The following is a 19238-nucleotide window of genomic DNA, read 5'->3' as shown; positions in this document are numbered from 1 at the left end:
CAGGGGGAGGGGCCGTGTTCTGGCTGGCTGCAGCAGCAGAGGTCTGGCAGCAGCAGAGGTCTCTCTCTGTTAGGCCTCTGCTGTTGCTATTGCGCTTGTGCAGACATAGAGGTCTGCGCATGTGCAATAGCTCCCTCTGCTGCTGGCTGGTGAATTAAGCCCCACCCACTGCCTGTAGCAGCTAGAAATGGTCTAGTCAATGTTTTCATGCACTATGTGCACAAGATTGGGCGTAAAATCTCACCCAGAAAATTGATCTGAACTCTCTCATTTTCACACTAGCTGGACACTTCATTCTCTTAAAATTCCACCCTGTCTATTTGCTGTTTTCATTACCAGCATAGAGTTATGCTACTACGTTCCGATCTCTCCGTAAGTTTTCACAATACCGTCTATGAAATTCTTGTTCGGAATGGAAAGATGAATAGAAAGTTGGCAACAGGGAAATTTAAAAATGTAGGTCTGTTGCAGATATCTTCTCAGGTTCAATGTTATCAGTTGCCCCTGTTGGTGTCAGGTATGACTCTTGCCTCTGAGTCAGAAGGTAGTGACTGCAAGTTTCACCAAGGATGGGAATATCTGGCCCCAACACCAGTCGGCATCTTCACAGGTGAGACGTAAAAATTTGGAGAGTCACCATTTAATGGCTCTCCAAATTTTCCCATCCTACTGCACTGATGTTGGGTCTGAAAACTCCTACCCTAAGTCTTGATCACAAAAATCTAAGCTGACACTGTAATGTAGTCCTGAGTGGGTGCTGTATTGTCAGAGTCACCTTCTTTCTGAAAAATATTAAATTGAGGCTTTATCTGCCCACTCAGGTGGATGTAAAAGATCCCTGGCTCTATTTTGAAGAAGAGCAGGAGAGTCATCTCCATAATACGGATCAATATTTATTCCTCAGCATCACAAGAACAAATTATCGGACCATTCACACATTGCAATTTTTGGGAGCTTGCTGACCACAAGTTGGCTACCATGTTTCCTACATTACAACAGTAACTATATTTTAGAAGTACAGTATTGCTTTCTTCTATAACTCCGCTGAGTATGTTACTTTTTATGAACGTTATCTCAAACTGCCGAAATCAACTTGCATGGTAATGCAATTCAAGGATGTAACAATACTCTCCTATGACCTGAACTAGATATTTGTGTCTCATTAAACTAATTCCAGCAAGGATCCACTTCCAGGATTTCCAACTCTCATTTCAGTATTCCTTTGCCGTGAATAATCACGCACTTTAAAACTTTCACACAATCTGTCAGGGGTCGGGTCACCAATTGCTTCAACTTCTACTTCACAGGCTATAATAAGAAATCACCAACCTTTAAGATTATTTCAAATATCTCTGTCTTCTCAGTAGCCAACCTCACCAGGTCTGCACTTTTCAGCTCTGATTTAACTTCAACGAACAGTACCCTCTTCCAATTCCAGTTCCTCTTGTTCCCTTATTGTCAAACTCCCTAGAATTCCTCTTTACATTCCCTTATTTTTCGAACTACCTGCCCTTTAGTTTCTCTGGGCCTTGCTTTCTTACCCATTATTCCATTGTTCTGCTTCTGCTTCTGGCAGAGCTGGGAGAACAGTTCCCTCTCTAACTGCTAAGCTTTTCCTCTCTGGTTTAAAATAAACTCAAGGTGGACCCTGGTTGCTGAGCAACAGCTCAATCCTTCTCCAAGTTCTTGTTAACCTTTCACAGCATAAACTCTCCAAGTACAACAGAGACACAGCTTAAAATAAATCAAAAATTCCCATTCGTACAAACACGTATGTTTAGCGTTAATTTAACTAGAATTTTACCCTTTCTTACACAGAAACACTAAATTAAACTCATTTAAATCTATACCTTATTTCTGATATCCAGCATACTAACATAGATCACTTAAAGCTACCTCTGCTTCCTGACAAAACACACACACACACACACGCGCGCGTAGAGTCCAAGAGTCTAACTTGGCAATGATTCCTGCTGTGTTCAAATAGAGTTGTCGCAACAGCAATGATTGTGAATGATCACTCAAATGTTAAGCTATCTTTCATTGTTTACAGCGCACTGATTCAGACATCCCATCGGAATTCTAATTTACATTTCCCAGACCTGCTGTCCTGTGACAATGAGAACCAATGATAAATATATACTCAGCACAGAGTTCCAGTTAAGTACAGGGGATTTATTTCTTTTATTATGTAGTGTGTAAATTTTGACTGCTTGAGTTGGCATGGTGCTGCCCCTTGGCAATTGTGCTTTGTTTTAAATTATGGAATCTAACCTACCACTCCTAAGTGATTGTCGTATGGAAAGAACAAGTAAGCTGGCTGATTGCAGATTTTCCAACTGACAGCCATTGGATTTTTGATAATTCTGGACCTCCCTGGGCTGTGCATGGTAATGACACTGCTTGTGAATCAACCACATCTACGACAGTTGTGACGGGCTGATTTGGCTGTTCAAACCTCATTCACCCTTGCCTGATGCACCAGGCACTTCGAGGGACCGCGATCAGCCTCATAAATAGCCTGTCCTCTTGTGCTGGATCCAGGCAGAAGGGCTTGCGGCCCCTGACTTTTCTCAGTGACATTGAAATTTGCAGCAATTTGGCTTTTAATCGTCAGCTTTGCTTTTGCAATGCTATTTATGATACTCAACTGACTCCCAATTGTGATTCATAACTGACTGGAGGGTTGGTGCTGTCCATTCCTCATTATAGGAGAGAGAATATAGGCGGCACGGTAGCACAGTGGTTAGCACTGCTGCTTCACAGCTCCAGGGACCTGGGTTCGAATCCCGGCTCGGGTCGCTGTCTGTGTGGAGTTTGCACATTCTCCCTGTGTCTGCGTGGGTTTCCTCCGGGTGCTCCGGTTTCCTCCCACAGTCCAAAGATGTGCGGGCTAGGTTGATTGGCCATTCTAAATTGCCCCCTTAGTGTCCCGGGATGCATAGATTAGAGCGGTTAGTGGGTAAATATGTAGGGATATGTGGATAGGGCCTGGGTGGGATTGTGGTTGGCGCAGACTTGATGGGTCAAATGGCCTCTTTCTGCACTGTAGGATTCTATGATAGAATGGTTAAGTTTTGCACACAAACTGAAAACAGAAATTCCTGTATAAATCAGCAGGAGGAAACTCTTCTTGAAACTTTTAGCAATGCACAAAAATCTTGTATCAACAGAAATTTCTATGAATAATTGTTATATTAACCACCAGCTACTGAAAGAAGCATCTTTTTCTTTTGCTGTTTCCATAACATGTGCTACATTATGTTGTATATGCAAAATGTGTTACTTTTGTAACATTCTTTGAATTGAAACTAAGGTTCAAACCTCATGGTACAAAGCACCTTAACTCAAATGATAGAATCCTACAGCACAGAACCAGAACATGCATATTTCTCATCATGCTGTCAATTTCCCTTCCCCATTTTGGTTTGGAAGGTATTAAACTGAAGGGGAAAATGAGATAAAATGGCCCTGCAAGAAGGTGATCTATGTGGTTTGGGACCTTCTCAGCTCCAGATGCAGCCTCCTTCACTTCTTTGAGCCGATATTTGGCCCACAGTTGCTTTGTTGGTATTTGTAATAAGCCAGGCTTCCCATGATTCCCATGATTTTTAATAAGCCAGGCTTTGAAGAGTAGGGGCTTTTAGTTCAGTCGGGCAGCATGGTCGGTGCAAGCTTGGAGGGCCAAAGGACCTGTTCCTGTGCTGTAATTTTCTTCGTTCTTTGACTAGAGAGATATATCTTGCTGCCTGTAGTTTGAATTGTACGGAGTTAAACATTGTACATCACTGCCTGTTCTGCAGGTAACAAGCCAAATATACATGACAGGTTCTGTGGAGAGGCGTTAGGATTAGTCAAACTTCTTGGTTCCAGGACCTTTGCTTAGAAGAACTGCAGATTATAAGCACAAAAAAGATGTGTTTAGTAACATATCTGATCTCATCCAGTAAGGAACATAACGTCTAACTTTGGCAGGGTCAATGGGAAGAAAACTTGAAGCGGATGATGCGCGATTAATTCACTCGGGAGGCTGGATCGTACCCGGGAAATAAAGGCTTTTATTAGCAACAAGAATGGAGCATACTGCTTAACAATACAATCCCAGACTAAAGGGTCACTAGGCAGTGCAGTGACCTTTATACTCCTATGGGTAGGCGGAGCCAACCGGAGTGTACCACAGAACAATACCAACAGGTGGAACACCCCAACCCTAACCCCAACAGTAACAAGAGTAACATATGTACAAGTCCCCATAGTGATAACCATCTATGGTTCAGTACCCATAGTGGTAACCATCTATGGTTCACCACAGTGGATTTGTACAACATTTAGGCTTGGTCTAATAAGTGGCAAGTAACATTCAACATTACTATTGGGTGGTGGTAGTGTCCCCCCCTCCCCCGCCAAAAAGGTCTTTAAAAGCACTAAACGGTTGTAGAAGCATAGCAACAGACAGAAGAATGAATCTATAAGTAACTTCAAATAGCACTGGTGTAAATGTTGTGGATTCGCTGAATTACTGACAACGATTTTCAACAAGGTAGTTTATTTACATGCTTTGCAGCTTCTTCAACATTTGTGCTCTGCCTGCGTACCCGTGATAACTCCAACATTCTTCTTTTGTCGCCATGTCTTCACTTTCTCACGTGACCACTTGGTCTACGGCTAGTTTGGTAGAGAGGGGGCCTTCCTGATGCTGAATGGATGTTTAGCTGTACATAGTTAAGAGCCCAAAATGGTGGTTGGCAAATCATCATAGAGTGCTGTTTGACATGATGATTTGCCTGATCTGCATAATTCCAATAATTGTTTACTGAGAAAACCCCCTCACCAATTTAACATCCTGTGGAACTCACTCCAAAAATTTGTACATGCCACAGATACCATTTTGGAGCGCTGACAGTACTTGTGCTCATAAATGGAGGCAAGTTATGCTAATTTCACACTCCAATAGTCTAAATGCCAAATGACTGAGCCATAGTTACCTCAATTACCTTTTATTTCAACTTCTTTATTGTTTTTGTTTTTATTATGAATCACTGAGAGAAATTGCACATTCCTATTTGGAATAGAAATTTATTTTGTTGGTAATGTCATCCCATTTGATTTACATTATGTCATTGGGTCAAAGAGTTTGCATTTTAAAAGGAGTTTTCTTTCCTCTGCAGTTCATCCAATGAAAGCTTAATCTCTGAATTATAATCATGCATTTTTTGGTGGATACCAGGAAGCACAGGGACATTGGGTATAATGGGATTTATCGAGTAACTAATAGCCCCTCGCCACACAAATACCTTGCCTCCTCAGTCAGCATTCTGATCTATACTCTGTGCATGTGTTTAGCCAGAACATGCATGACAAAATTATCCCTTGACTTTATTTTAGTGAGCATTCCTGGAATAACAAAACGTCCTAGGGCAATGTCCTCAACAATGATTATTTTCTTTAATAACAAGAAAGCTAAATTCTTTCCCACATTTACAATTATAATCTTGTCAGTTCTCCTTAAATGTTGACACATGTTTTCCAGTAGTGCAAATTGAGTTGTAAATTCTTCCCATCAAAGGTCACAAGCTGTTCTTATTGGAACGGAATTGAGACGCTATCCCCTGTGGGGACGGAAGGAAATTCATAGCGTAAGTGACTTCAGACTGCTCTGCTACTTCATGCAGCACTTAGAAGGTACTGTTGACAGTGGACTATGAGTAGCTCTCTTGCATACCATCTCTTGCCAGGGAAATGGCATGGTATTGCATACAAAAGAGGAAGCAATCACTTGATATTGCATACAGCATACTTCCAGCATAGCCTGAATGCATGTACACTGGATGCCATATTGGAACTCTTAGTACCTATCTCTCAGAGGTGCGCAGCTAAATTTCTGGATCAAAATCTTAATCATCATGCTAGAAACTACTTTATCGAAGGTCTGACATGTTTATATATTCTTTCTCTATATCTGTTGGCCTTTATAGGTGTGTGCATGATTCTTCTGCATCATATTAAGAGTAATCTTATTTCCTTTTGCACTGTTAAACCTCTGCTGAATCTTAAATGTCTAAACTGTGTGTGGGGTGTGTATCATACTGAGAGAAAAAGAGTAAAGGTGAAAGGGAAGGAGAAAGGGTGATAGACAAAAAAAAAGTTTATTTATTAGTGTCACAAGTAGGCTTATGTTAACACTGCAATGAAGTTGTTGTGAAAATCCCCTAGTCGCCAAGCTCCAGCACCTGTTCAGGTACACTGAGGAAGAATTTAGCATGGCCAATGCACCTAACCAGCACCTCTTTTGGACTCTGGGAGGAAACCCATGCAGACACGGGGAGAACATGCAGACTACACAAAGACAGTGACCCAGGCCAGGAATCAAACCCGGGTCCCTGACGCTGTGAGGCAGCAGTGCTAATCACTGTGCCACCTTGAAACGATGGTTGCAGGATGACAATGACACAAGTTTCAGTTTGCTATGTCACAGGATATAACAAAGGGTAATAAGTCAACCATTTAAAACATTCTTTCATACAAACCTAGGATACTTGTCATAACATCAAATTACATCTTGAATAATGTCAGGGACTACCTCCAGTGCCATTTCTTGAAGACCAAAAAGGTATTAAATACTTTTTGAATGAAGAAATGGTAGGTGCCATCAGTTTTTCTTTCCTTTTATCAGCTTTCCCCATGATCCCTTGCCCATCAATTGTCTGAACTGAATGTCTCACTCTTCATGGTTATATATGGCTCAGTGTTGCCAAATTAATAGCTTGTCTGCCTTTGGTCTGCCTTTATGGACAGATTGAAAGCAAGATGGTTGATGGTCAGAAAAAAGCCATGCCAGTTGGAGTGATGAATACCTAGTCCCCAAGAGATGAATTGCTTCAAATCAGTCTCACATACCCAACAACTGTATTGCTGGAGGCAAACATGTCTCCTGTTTTTTATATAATCAGTCTTTTGTAAAGTACTGATTTTTCTCCTTTTGATCACTGTACTCTTTTCTCTCTTTGATCACATGAGGAAGAATATACTGTTCTTTATTACTGAATAATCGTTAGCACAGAACATCTAATCAAGATGTTCAGATAGCATCATTTGCTATCGACCGAACCCCAATATTAGATTACTGTCTCAAAACCAGTTCCTGGTATCTGTTAGTGTTTATAATGTATGCTGTTTTGATTTTACATGTTTATGCATGTGGGAATTAATTCTCTGTTTTTCATCAGGTTTTCTAAAGACTTTGCTGTAAATGCGCTTCAGATCTTTCTCACATGATGGCATTCACACACACAGATGACTGATGATTATAAAATCATTGCTGCAAGTTTATTTTTAAAAATACTGCAATTTATTGCCAGAAATTATTTTACAGTGTATTTTAAATGTAGAGTGACACCAGAATTGAAACACAGACTTTTTACAGAGCAGAAGGCGGCCATTTGGCCCATCATGTCTGCACTAATCCTCGGAATTAGCAATTCACTCAGTACCCATTCTCCTGCCTTCTCCCTTTAGCTCTCCACATTCTTCCTTTTTAGATAACTATCTAATTCTCTTTTGAATGCTTCAATTTAATCTGCCTCCACCACACCCTCGGGCTGTGCATTCCAGACCATAACCACTCTCTGCATGAAAAAGTTTTTCCTCATGTTGCTTTTGCTTCTTTTACCAATTACTTTCATTCTGTGCCGTTTCATTCTTGATCCTTTCATGAGTGGGAACAGTTTCTCCCCATCTTCTCCATCCAGACCCCTCGTGACTTTGAACACTTCTATCAAACCTCTTCTCAGCCCTTTTTTTCTCCAAAAAACACAGTCTTAACTTCTCCAATCTACCTTCATAGTTGAAGTTCCTCATCCCTGGAACCATTCTTGTGAATCTTTTATGCATTCTGTACAAAACCTTCACATCCTTCCTGAATTGTGCCACCCAGAACTGAATGTAGGACTCCAGCTAAGGCCGAATTCGTGTCCTATACAAGTTCAGCATAATCTCTTGCTCTTATACTCCATGCCCTTATTAATAAAGCCTTGGATACTTTATTAAAAGCATGCTCAACTTGTCTTGCCACCTTCAATGACTATGCAGATATACACCCATCTCCCTTTGCTCCTGTATCCCCTTTAGAATTGTATCCTTTATTTTTTATTGTCTCTCCATATTCTTCGTACCAAAATGTATCACTTCACATTTCCTCGCATTGAACCTCATCTTCCACCTGTCACCCAATTCACAAACTTGTCTATGCCCTTTTGAAGTCTACATTATCCTTCTCACAGTTCACAATGCTACCAAGCTTAGTATAATCCACAATCTTTGAAATTGTGCCCTGTACATCAAGATCTAGATCATTAATATATATTGGGGAAAAGCAAGGGACCCAACACTGACCCCTGGGGAACTCCACTACAAACCTTCTTCCAGCCTGAAAAACATCCAGTACCCACTACTTTCTGTTCCCTGTTATTCAGCCAATTCCATAACTATGTTGCTATTGCCCCTTTTATTCTGTGAGCTATAACTTTACTCATAAGTCTATTGTGTAGCACTGTCTAAAACATCTTTTGGAAATTCTTAACAGCATTGCCCTCATCAAACCTCTCTGTAAAGTAAAGTAAGTAAAGTTTATTTATTAGTCACAAGTAGGCTTACATTAACACTGCAATGAAGTTACTGCGAAATTCCCCAACCTGTTACCTTTTCAAAAAACTCCGTTGTTAAACATGACTTTCCTTCAAGAAATAAATACTGGCTTTAATTAGTTCTCCTGCATTTGTCCATCTGACTAATAGTTTTGTCCCAAAGTATTGTTTCTAGAGATTTCCCCACCACCAAAGTTAAACTGACTAGCTTGTGGTTGCTAGGCTTATCTTTCCACTCTTGTTTGAACAAGGGTGTGATATTTGCAATTCCCCAGTCCTCTGACACCAACCCCAAATCTAAAAAAGACTGAAAATTTATGGGCAGTGCAACTGCAATTTTCACTCTCACTTCCCTCCGTGTTCTTGGATGCATCTCATCCGGTCCTATGCTTTATTCACATTAAGTATAGACGGCCTATCCAATACCTCCTCCTTATCAATTTTAAACCCTTCAAGTGTCTGAATTACCTTCTATTTTACCATGTCCTGGACAGCATCTTCTCCCTTGGTAAAGACAGATGCAAAGTATTCATTTAATACCTCAGCTATGACTCCATGTGTAAATCCCCTTTTTGGTCTTTGATCAGCCCTACACCTCCTTTTACCACCCTTTTACTATTTAAATGCCTAAAGAAGATTTTGGGATTCCCTCTAATGTTGTCATTATCTTCCCTTACTCCTTCCTTGCTTCTCTTACTTGCTTTTCCACCTCCCATCTAAACCTTCTATATTCAATCTGGTGAGAGTGAAATTGTGCTTTATAAGGGAATAACATACTTAAGGGATGCAAATGACAAAACCCTGTGAAACAAAACTGAGTAAGAAGTTTAACAACACCAGGTTAAAGTCCAACAGGTTTATTTGGTAGCAAAAGCCACACAAGCTTTCGGAGCTCTAAGCCCCTTCTTCAGGTGAGTGGGAATTCTGTTCACAAACAGAGCATATAAAGACACAAACTCAATTTACATGAATAATGGTTGGAATGCGAATACTTACAACTAATCAAGTCTTTAAGAAACAAAACAATGTGAGTGGAGAGAGCATCAAGACAGGCTAAAAAGATGTGTATTGTCTCCAGACAAGACAGCCAGTGAAACTCTGCAGGTCTAGGCAGTAAACTGTTGCCTCAACAAAACTGAAGCAGGTTATGAATATTATATAAAACTTGAGATAGAAGCAGAAATTTTTCAGCACAGAAGAGGGCTATATGGCCCATCATGTCAGTATCAGCTGAGAAATAGCTATACTCTTTATTCCACTTTCCAGCTCTTTGTCCATAGATCTCTTGCTAAAATTCTCCATTCCTTGCAACATTTTTGTAAATTTCCTCTGTATTCTAGTGCGATCACTTCTTTCCTGTTATATGGTGGCCAGAATACTTCTCTGGTTCTTAACTATTTATTGTGCATTCCCTTTTGCCTTGTTTGCCCTTCCCAAATGTATTACCTCACATTTCTCTGGATTCAATTCCATTCACCACTTTTCTGCCCACGTGATCAGTTTATTGATTTCTTAAATTTACAATTGTCTTCTTCGCTATCAACCACGCAACTAATTTTTGTACCATCTGTAAACAGTAAGTTGTACAGTTAAGTTTAAATCATTGATATATACCACAAAAAGCAAAAAGTATAGCACTGAGTATTCAAGAGGCAGCTAGATATAACACTTGGGCGAATGGGATAAAAGGTTATGGGGAGAAAGCAGGATTCGGCTATTGAGTTGGACGATCAGCCATGATCGTAATGAATGGCAGAGCAGGCTCGAAGGGTCAAATGGCCTCCTCCAGTTCCTATGTTCTATGTTTCTATCATCCTGTGGAACTCCCTGGAAAAAGCTTTCTAATTGCAATAACACCAATTGCTCCTGCACTGAGTCAATTTTGGATCCAATTTACCACTTGTACTGGGATTCTATAGACGCTTACTTTCCTGATCAAACTGCGACGTGGGACCTTGCCAAAATCCATGTAGCCTACATAAAATGTGTTATTCCCTGTTGCCTCCTCAAAAAATTAAATCAAGTTAAGTCAGACATAGGTCGGAACTCGGAACTCTACCACTTCGCCCTCCACGGAATCGGTGCGGGCGAGGGTCTGACAACGGAAATCTCCGTTGACCTCGGGTGGGAATTTCTGGTCTTGCCCCAGCGAGGCCATAAGATCCCGCCCACAATGTTCTCTTAACAAATTCATACCGACTGACCTTGATTAATCTATGCTTTTCTAAATGATTATCAATACTGTGCAAAATATTTTCTTCCAATACTTTACTCACCACCTAGGCTGGGCTAACTAGCTTGTAAATTACTCAGACCTTCTGCCCTTTTTAAACAATGATACAATATTGTAGTTCTCCAGTCCTCCAGCACCACACCTGTAATCAAAGATTGGAAATTTATGGTCAGTGCCTCAGCTATTTTCTTCCTCCCTTCTCTTAGGAACTGAGATGATGAGCCATGATCTTTTTGAGTGATGGAGCAGGCTCAAGGGGCCTAATGGCCTACTCCTGCTCCTAATTCACATGTTCATCTATGTGGGATACATTTCATCCTACCGGAGCAATTTATCCACTTTCAATGATTCTAAACCCCTAATATTTCCTCTCTCACTTTCTCTATATCATTCAATATTTCACACTTTTCCTCCTTAACTACAATACCTGCATAGCCCCCTCTGTTGTGAAGACAGACACAATATTTATTAACAACCATGCCCATGACTTCCACCTCCACATGCAGATTACCTTCTTGGTTTCTAATTGGCCCTACTGTTTTGTTAGTTGTCCTCTTTCTTTTTATCTATTTATATAGCATCTTTGGGTTTTTCTTGATTTGACTAGCCAATTGTTTTTCACTTGCCAACAGTATTCCATATCATTTCTTTGCTCTCCTAATTTCCTTTTTTATTTTTTCCTTGCACTTCCTATACTCCTCAAGACTTTCTGTAGCTCTCAGAACCTGACATAAACTTTCTCTTTTTGCCTTATTCTTCTCTGTATGCTCTTTGACATGCAAGGAATCTAGATTTGGGAGGCCCATTCTTTTTCTTCCTGGAAACATATTTGTTCACTATCTTCTACTTGAATGTCACCCACTACTCTGACACACTTATCTTCAAGTAACAGGACAGCATGGTGACACAGTGGTCACGGCTGCCTCATAGCGCCAGGGACCCGGATTCAATTCCAACCTTGGGTGACTGTCTGTGTAGAGTTTGCACATTCTCACTGTGTCTGCATGGGCTTCCTCTGGGTGCTCTGGTTTCCTCCCTCAGTCCAAAGATGTGAAGGTTAGGTGGATTGGCCATGCAAATTGCCCCTTGGTGTCAGAAGATGTGTCGGTTATGGGGATTACCGGGGAAATATGCGGGTCACGGCAAAAGGGGAGGGTGAAATGCCCTCTTGGAGAGTTGGTGCAGACTCAATGGGCTGAATGACCTCCTTCTGCACTGTAGGATTTTTCTGAAGTAGCTATGTCCATTTCACTTTTGCCAAATCACATCAGCTTGGCTAAATTGACTGTTGCACAATTCAAAAATATAAACTTTTACTCTTGATCTATCTTTGGCCTTTTCTGCAACTAGGTTGAATCTAACTAAATTATGATCACTATTATCTCAATGCTCTCCCACTGATACTCCTTCCACCTGCCTAGCATCATTTCCTAAAACTGAATACAGCATTAGCATGTTTTACCCACATTTGTTAAGCTCTTTGTTTATTAAATACCAACAGATCCTTGGTAGTTAGTCAGAGGGCCCGATTTCACCATCAAATTGCACCCATTTTCAGGCGCGAAAACTTGGTAAAGTCAGGCATGAGGCGAGTAGCGCGATCCACGACCACCTCCACTGCCATTTCCCCTTTACCAATGGCTGAAAATGGTGGCGATCGGAACCGCGCCCGAAACAGGCATGACAGCAATTTAAATGCATTTGAATGCATTTAACTTGAATTAATGGGCTGGATGCCCAACTTTACCAGCACTTCCCCCTTGACCACTGCGTTTGCCCGTCCAGATTCGGCACGAAACAGACATGGTCGACAAACGTCCGATTTGGGCGCTCCAGCTTCTGAGGGGGTAAGTTCAGAGTTTCCAACAGCTCTCTGACTCAGATCAGTGGGGGGGAGGGAGGCGGGTCAGATGGCTCTCCGGTGGGGGTGAAGGAGGTGCGTCAGATTACTCTCTGCTGAGAGGTGAGGGAGGCAGGTCAGATGGCTCTCTGGTGGGGAGCAGGGAGGCGGGTCAGATGGATCTCTGGTGGGGGGCAGGGAGGGAGGCGGGTCAGATGCCTGTCTGGTGGGAGGGGGGAGGGAGGCGGGTCAGATGCCTGTCTGGTAGGAGGGGGAGGGAGGCGGGTCAGATGGCTCTCTGGTGGGAGGGGAGGGAGGCGGGTCAGATCGCTCTCTGGTGGGGGGGAGGGAGGTGGATCAGGTGACTCTCTGGGGGGTGGAGTGGTCCGCTGCCACTCTGCATGCAATCGGTGGGGGGGCAGGGGCGTTCTGCTGCCACTCTGCGTGCGATTGGAAGGGGGGCAGGGGGTCACGATCAGTCTGGGTAGCAGGGGATTGGGGGAGGATAAGGGGGACAGTAATGTTGTGGGGGTGGGACAATGTCTGTGGGGGCCGGGGGGAAGCATTATCCGGCCTGGGAGCGATGTGGCAGGGGACCCGTTTTTCTATTTTTTTTTACTGCGCATGCGGTGGTGCTGATTGGAGCAGCAGTGTTTCGGGTGTGCTAAGCCCCACCCACAGGCTTCTGCCGCGATTCAGAATCACTCTTTTTTTTCAGGCAGAGTGCGTATGGGGGCGCCGGAGAACGGGTCTAAAAGTTGGATCTGAAACACTCCCAGTTTCAAGTCCACCCAGCATTTAGAATCAAAATGGTAAAATAGGTCCCAGAGTTTATACTTTTGGAACAAGGGATGCTGGGATGGAAATGGACAAGACGTACATTTTCATGGAAAGTATTTGGAACATCATTTGCATGCATACTAAGAACATAAGAACATAAGAAATAGGAGCAGGAGTAGGCCATCTAGCCCCTCGAGCCTGCCCCGCCATTCAACAAGATCATGGCTGATCTGAAGCGAATCAGTTCCACTTACCCGCCTGCTCCCCATATCCCTTAATTCCCTTATCGATCAGAAATCTATCTACTCGTGATTTAAACATATTCAACGAGGTAGCCACCACCACTTCAATGGGCAGAGAATTCCAGAGATTCACCACCCTCTGAGAGAAGAAGTTCCCCCTCAACTCTGTTCTGAACCGGCCCCCACTTATTTTGAGGCTGTGCCCGCTAGTTCTGGTTTCCCTTCTAAGTGGAAAGAATCTCTCTACCTCTACCCTATCCAGCCCTTTCATTATCTTATATGTCTCTATAAGATCACCCCTCAGCCTTCTAAACTCCAACGAGTACAGACCCAATCTGTTCAATCTCTCCTCATAAGCTAACCCCCTCATCTCCGGTATCAACCTGGTGAACCTTCTCTGCACTCCCTCCAAGGCCAATATATCCTTTCGCAAATAAGGGGACCAATACTGCACACAGTACTCCAGTTGTGGCCTCACCAGTGCCTTGTATAGTTGCAGCAAGACCTCCCTGCTTTTATATTCTATCCCCCTCGTGATAAAGGCCAACATTCCATTCACCTTCTTGATCACCTGCTGCACCTGCAGACTGAGTTTTTGCGGTTCGTGCATAAGGATCCCCAGGTCCCTCTGCACAGTAGCATGATGTAATTTTTCTCCATTTAAATAATAGTCCAATTTACTATTATTTCTTCCAAAGTGGATAACCTCACATTTGCCAACGTTATATTCCATCTGCCAGATCCTCGCCCACTCACTCAGCCTATCCAAATCTCTCTGCAGACTTTCCGCGTCCTCCACGCAATTCGCTTTCCCACTCATCTTCGTGTCATCAGCAAACCTTGATACCCTACACTCAGTCCCCTCTCCAGATCATCTATGTAAATGGTAAACAGTTGAGGCCCCATCACCGATCCCTGCGGCACGCCACTGGTCACCAACTGCCAACCAGAAAAGCACCCATTTATTCCATCTCTCTGCTTCCTGTTAGATAGCCAATCCCCAATCCACGGCAACACCTTACCCCCAACTCCGTGTACCCCAATCTTCTTCAGCAACCTTTTGTGAGGCACCTTATCGAATGCCTTCTGGAAATCTAAAAACACCACATCCACCGGTTCCCCTCTGTCAACCGCACTAGTCACATCTTCATAAAAATCCAGTAAATTCGTCAAACACGACTTTCCCTTCATGAATCCATGCTGCGTCTGCTTGATCGAACCATTCTTATCCTGGTGCTCTGCTATTTCCTCTTTAATGATGGACTCCAGCATCTTCCCAACTACGGACGTTAAGCTAACTGGCCTGTAGTTACCCGCCTTTTGTCTACTTCCTTTTTTTAAACAGCGGCGTAACAGTAGCTGTTTTTCAATCAGCCGACACTACCCCAGATTCCAGCGAATTTTGATAAATAACTACAAATGCATCTGCTATTACCTCAGCCATTTCTTTCAGTACCCTGGGATGCATTCCATCCTGGCCCGGGGACTTGTCTACCTTCAGTCCCATTAGTCTACCAAGCACTACCTCTTTAGTAACAGTAATTGTATTAAGGACCTCACCTCCCACCAACTCTCGATCTCTAATATTCGGTAAACTATTTGTGTCTTCCACCGTGAAGACCGACACAAAGAACTTATTTAAAGTCTCAGCCATTTCCTCATTTTCCACTATTAAATCCCCCCTCTCGTCCTCCAAGGGTCCAACATTCACTCTAGCCACTCTATTCCTTTTTATATATTTGTAAAAACTTTTACTATCATTTTTTATATTTTGAGCTAGTTTAGTTTCATTATCTTTCCTTTCTTAATCGCTTTCTTAGTCATTCTTTGTTGTTTTTTTAAAGCTTTCCCAATCCACTAATTCTCCACTATTTTTGGCCACTCTGTACGCATCTGTTTTTATTCTAATACTCTCCTTTATTTCCTTCGTTATCCACGACTGGTTATCCCTTTTCTTACAGTCCTTCTTTATCACCGGAATATATTGTTGCTGAGTACTGAAAAGGATCTCCTTAAAAATCCTCCACTGTTCCTCAGCTGTCCTACCTACCAGTCTGCTTGCCCAGTCTACATTAGCCAATTCCGCCGTCATCCTATCGTACTCCCCTCTGTTCAAGCAGAGGACACTGGTTTGGGACCCTACTTTCTCACCCTCCATCTGTATCAGAAATTCAACCATATTATGATCACTCAACCCAAGAGGATCCCTCACAAGAAGATCCTTAATTCGACCTGTCTCATTACACAGTACCAGATCTAAGATAACTCGCTCTCTCGTAGGTTCTGTAACATACTGTTCAATGAAACTACCCCGACAGCATTCTAAGAACTCTTCCTCAAGCCCTCCATGTCCAATTTGAGTCGACCAATCAATCTGCAGATTAAAATCCCCCATGATTATTGCCGTTCCGTTTTTGCACGCATCCATTATTTGCTTGTTTATAGCCATCCCCACCTCTAAGTTATTATTTGGGGGCCTATAGACCATGCCTACCAGTGTCTTTTCCCCCCTACTATTCCTTATCTCCACCCACAACGATTCCACATTTTGCTCCTTAGAGCCTATGTCGTCTCTCACTACCGTCCTGATATTATCCTTTATTAACAGAGCTACCCCACCTCCTTTTTTTACCTGTCTATCCTTCCTAAATGTCTGATACCCCTGGATATTCAGTTCCCAGTCCCGGTCACCCTGCAACCACGTTTCTGTGATGGCCACTAGATCATACTCATTTGTATGGATTTGTGCTACTGAGATGGAAAGTGTTATTTTTTCATTTTTGCTTGGCTCCTGGAAATGAACCAATATTCTTTTCCTCACCTACTGCAGTAAGAAAAAATAATAAATACATTCCCTTCTGATGCCATAGTTACATAATTCCGGGGGCGATTCTCCCAAAAGTGCTGAATTGGCGAGAAAACTGGTGTAGATCACGACTGTTTCTTCAGTGCAACATCAGATCCGAATCTCCCCACTCTGTGTACTGCCAAGGTCACAATCGGGAAAATCATTAAAAACCCGGGGGGTGGGTGGGCCTATTCGTACTGGAGGTTGACAGCTCCGGAACTCTGTGCATGCGCAGTGGCCCCAAAATCTCGGTCTCCCCATTTGCTGGCCAGCTCAATCGCTGGCCGGCCCGGGACCCCCGCAGCGCTGCCCCTCCAGCACCCCCCTCCATGGCCCGATCGTGGCCCCCCCCACAACAATTCCCAGGCCAGCCCTGACCTCCTCCCCATCCTGGAGCGCCCTGATGTCCAGCCCACTCCCCCCCCCCAGCAGTGACAATCCCCCCACCTACCCACTACAGCATACTCCCCCTCCCCACTAATCCCCCCTCCCCAGCACACCCTCCCGGAGGCAGACCCCCCCCCCCCCCGACAGGAGGCAGACCTCCCCCAGCAGACCACCCCCTCCAGCCCGCCCCAATCCAGACTGATACCCATGCAGAGTGGCAGTGGGACCCCCTACCCCCACTAATCGCCCATAGGTCCCGTCTGACCCCCTGGAGGGCTCTGATTGTCCCCCTCTCAGTCCAGCGGAGTCTCCTCATTCCTGCAAGACTGTGCTGGGCCCGATAATGACATTTAAACTACATTGAAAATATATTTAAAACAGATTAAAATCATTTACCTCTCTTCCCGCCGGTTTCCAGGGCAGTCCCGATTGCACCTGATCCCTGGCTCTCGGAGATGCACATGCGTTTCCTAACGCATGCGCGAATCCCGTGAATTGGCCGACACGCGATTCTCCTAACCGGACCGGCCAAAATATTTGTGGGTTGCGATGGGAGAATCGGCCCATACATCTCTGAATGTCTAATGGTGGAGAAGAAATGTTCAACTTTCATTATCCTTCCACATAAGTAGTCTGAGTTGTGTTTCCGTTGTTATTTTTCAGTTATTGTTTTTATTGCATATGCTGTTTACTCTAGCCTAGATTTTCTAAAATTAGTCCAGATTACAGTGGAATGGGCATTAACAGTTTTCGGACAAACAGAAAAGGGAACTGTGCTGTATATACCCTGTTTTCCAAGATTATCTCATTTGCTTTCAGTATAAATTTAGATTTGTGTAAGAATTACAGCACTAAGTTTAACATAAAAGTATGCAAAATTTAAAGGGAATGGACAATTAGAGGAATGAAAAGTTGGCAAGGATTTGGAGTAGATGAAAAGGCACCTCATCTCATCGGTAGACTTTGTCAAGGGTGAATAAAGAAATGAATAGTTTCTGTCAAGAACAAAAGAAAATGAAATACAAGATGCAGGCAATATCCTCCAAATAAGTATTGGTGTAGCTTATCAACTAATGTCCTCTCTTGTGTCAGCTGAAGTGTGGGTGGTATTGCATTAGTTCCTGCAAGACGGGTCCTTGTACTGGGATACAGCTCTATGCGTGCAATTTCCTTGCTGCTAACCTTGTGCGCCTTAGGGGCAGTGTGGGGAGGTTTTAGTATGGAACTAAGAGTCCCAATAGAGGTGTACTTTACTCGAGCAAAGGAAGGAATTTTTTATCCAACTGTATGGAAAAGGACACTAGTTGCAGAGATGGAGAAAAAAAAAGTGAGAATGTGCACTTGTAGCAACGGGCACACTTAGAACATTATAATTGGCACCCTTGACTCCTGTGGTATTGGCAAATGGCTTTTGGACGATATAAGCAGTGGAGTCTTTATACTGGGAGAAGCTGACGGGCAAGTGTCTATCAGAGTTTGAGCAGAATCCTACTGATGCGTTGTGCATATTGCACACACTCAGACTGTGGCATTCTCAGAACTGCAGGGACACATATATCTGCCACCTCCTTTGATCTAACAGGATGATCGAACCAGGAAAAGTATGTGCCTGGATTTTTGGTCCCCAGCATACATCAGATGTATTGATGGGCAGCTCACTATTTTGTGATAGTAGTTAATCCAATAGATCAGCCACAGAGACCAGGCCTGCAGCAATGGGTTAAGGGGGGAAGGTGGAGCTGTTTGGGAGTTGTGGATGTAGAACATTAATGAAGGAGTGAATGATTATCAATAAGGAACAGGCAAAGCAATGAAGCTCATCCTGAAACCAAATGTCTGTCAATAAAAGTAATCTTTAGGCTTGACAGACTTGGTTCCAGTGATTCCATCTGTTTCGGTTTCATCGTTGGACAAGGATCCTGCTAAAGACTACAGAAATGGCATATGTCATTGGTCTCTGATTTGTACAGCACAATGAGGTTATTATTTGTTTTGGTGTGAGCACTGGCATGCCTCTTCTCTCACCGTAAGCCAACCCTTGTGCATTTTCATTTACCACACTGCCTGCACCACAATGAATAATAATTATGTACCGCCATCTCCATATTTGTTTTCGGGTGTCTTCTATGACTATAATTTTTGTTTCTGTTGTCTTTATTAGCTTGAATGGGGTGGTAGTTAGTTTCAAATTGAAAAATAATATTTACCATTAACTGACTAACCAAAGTTCTTGATTTAGGTGGGCAGTGCTCATTCATTGTCATGC

The sequence above is a fragment of the Mustelus asterias genome, chromosome 4 (genome assembly GCF_964213995.1).
Source record: "Mustelus asterias chromosome 4, sMusAst1.hap1.1, whole genome shotgun sequence".
NCBI classification, from domain to species: domain Eukaryota; kingdom Metazoa; phylum Chordata; class Chondrichthyes; order Carcharhiniformes; family Triakidae; genus Mustelus; species Mustelus asterias.
Note: the sequence above shows the minus strand (reverse complement) of the source record.